Source organism: Maylandia zebra, linkage group LG20, assembly GCF_041146795.1.
Source record: "Maylandia zebra isolate NMK-2024a linkage group LG20, Mzebra_GT3a, whole genome shotgun sequence".
In the NCBI taxonomy this organism is placed as follows: domain Eukaryota; kingdom Metazoa; phylum Chordata; class Actinopteri; order Cichliformes; family Cichlidae; genus Maylandia; species Maylandia zebra.
The window spans coordinates 6,323,067-6,325,730 of record NC_135186.1 but is presented as its reverse complement, the minus strand read 5'-3'; positions in this window follow the sequence as shown (position 1 = coordinate 6,325,730).

Genomic DNA, 2,664 nt, shown 5'->3' with positions numbered 1-2,664 from the left:
GAACAACGGCTTTATCTGTTACAGTACATCATGGTATTTTCCATCAACTGTACACTCTTGCTCCCTTATGGACACTGCGAGAGTGATCAGCGCCGGGCTTATAAACGACTCACTGCTGCACTCCTCTGGATGATGGGGCTGATTGCAATGGTTGATGGGATATTTTGTCAGAGCCTGGGCACTGTGAAGGAGCAGCGGCTGTACACTGTTGCCCTTTTACTCCGTATATCTGGATGATAGACAGACAAATAGATAGATAGATAGATAGATAGATAGATAGATAGATAGATAGATAGATAGATAGATAGATAGATAGATAGATAGATAGATAGATAGATAGATAGATAGATAGATAAATTAATCGAATGTAATGTGTTAATCTACCACCAGAGGGCTCTCTATCCTAAGACAATGCGCTGCAATAGTTAAATAAAATAGATGTATTTATTTTTCTTGAAATATATATATATATATATATGTGTGTGTGTGTGTGTGTGTGTGTGTGTGTGTGTGTGTGTGTGTGTGTGTGTTCCTAAGTGTATTCATTTCATTAGCTGTGCCTAAACGGCGAGCAGACCAACCGCGTGGACATGACCTGTGTATAATGTGAAGTTCACGTATCCTTCTCGCTTACTTTAATCCATTGAAACATCTCTCTTGGTGTGTCCCTTACTTCAGATTTCATCCCAGATATATTTCATTTATTTATTTGCATTAACAAATGAAACCAGATTTCACAGTAAATCTGCTGCGGTTAATGGTATGACAGTTAAGGTTGGATGCTGGTAGGGAATACGTCTGTTGCTGACTGCGCATGGGATGTGTCTGCCACGCTGCCTTCCGCCTACTTTGTGACGATAGGGCAGCACGACTGGCTCTACCCGGTTTGATCCTGTTGGCTCGCCGTTATTGTGCGCTGTGCTCGGGGGAGGCTGAAAAGGAGATGAGGGGGGGGAAAAGACCGTGCCACTTCTTTCTTTCAGGATTAATGTCTGTTTCTGCCTTATTAATATGGTTGAATCATGTGGAATTCATTTATATAAAACATTCTACTAAGAGGGGTAGAAATTTTGTATAAAACCACTTCCTTGCCCCAAATTCTCGAGGTAAGCTAATATATATGTGTAAGCACACAGGTGGATAATCAATTTATGTGGAATAATAAGTTTAAATTTGGTTACGTGGCATAACGGGGAATTTATTAACAATTATAAAATGGTGTGAAGTTTTTCTATTGTTGAACCCTGATTTTTGTGTCACTGGTGTGTGACGTAACCGGTGCGTGAGGGGTTCTCGCGAGAGCAAGCCTACATCGGTTCAGCTGAGGAGGAGAGCTCATGCTGCTTCATCTGTTGGTGAAACTTTGACATGTGGCCAAGAAAGGACGCTGAACTGACGCTGTTAGCGTTCCTGGTTATCTTTAATATTCACGCGTTTATGTGACGTGCAAAGAGATTTAGAGCGTTTGTCGAGAGCCATGTGCCCTCATAGAAACTGACGAGGAAACACGGATGTTAACCTTTGACGACCTTTGGTTATCATATGTTTTGGGTTTCCTAGTATTAAACAGCTTGATTCTCTGAATGACTGACCAGACGATTACTCAAAGTCTAACTGGGTGTGCTCTGTTTCTTTAAACTCATCACACGTCGTTATGTAACAAACAGTAAGGAAAGGAACGTGCTCCAAAATGCTGAGAAGATCATGCACAGCTTTATTCCCACAGAGCCTCGATCACGTCATGGCATCAGTGTTCCAGCTGTTTGCCACCGCGAAAAGAGGGTGGTGGTGGGGGGGAAACTATATATTGATGTATTGACACGCCACTGTGTTCTTATAAAGATCATGATTGCATTTTTTTTTTATATATTCACTGTTACAAGGTAAAAAGTATGCCAAATTATCTGTCCGAGGTTACTGGTTACAGTTTGTCCGTGTGTATAAGTAATTCTCACTGAATTATCATCATATTTAAGTTTGTTTTGTTTTTAATTTGGGGACTTCTCGAACCTTTTTTGTAAACCCCCCCTTTCTGTGTTTTATTTAAATGGATGTCGGGAATAATGACATCATCGGAATCTGTAGGGACTATTGAATAAAAAGTAATGCCTATGAAGGCTGTTTGTTTGTGTTTCTTTGTATTATCCAGTCGCTCCAGGAATATTACTACTAATAATAATACAGTCACGAACAGCACAAGCACAAAGAGCTGTGAGGGAGAGAAGGAGAAGTGGGTCATTCGCATAATTTCGCTCTCCTGTCACGCCGAGGTGTTCTTCCGCTTCTCAGCTGTTGGTGCTCCCTGAGCAGCGTTGGTAAACAATAGCGACTCTTTAATACTATTTGTCTGTCAAAAAGGAGTCTTTAGAAATCTTCCGAGTGTGGGATAAAAGAAAGGGAAGGTGAGAATGTAGTAGCTTGTGATGACCTTGTTTCATTTCCTGCCACTTCAGCTTAGAGACAGCGCTGTCGGCATTCGCCAGACCCCCTCGCCGGTCTGGTCTGAACCGGTTCGGAAAGTGCGCGGTCTCGTGCGCTCTGCAGACGTCTCTTGCTGAACTGCGGAGCGCGCGATCCCTCCAGGCTCGGCCCCCCTAGTCTTCCCTCATTGGTTGGCATTATAGCGGCTCGCCTACATCTTCCGCGTGCTTTTTGGGCAGTGAT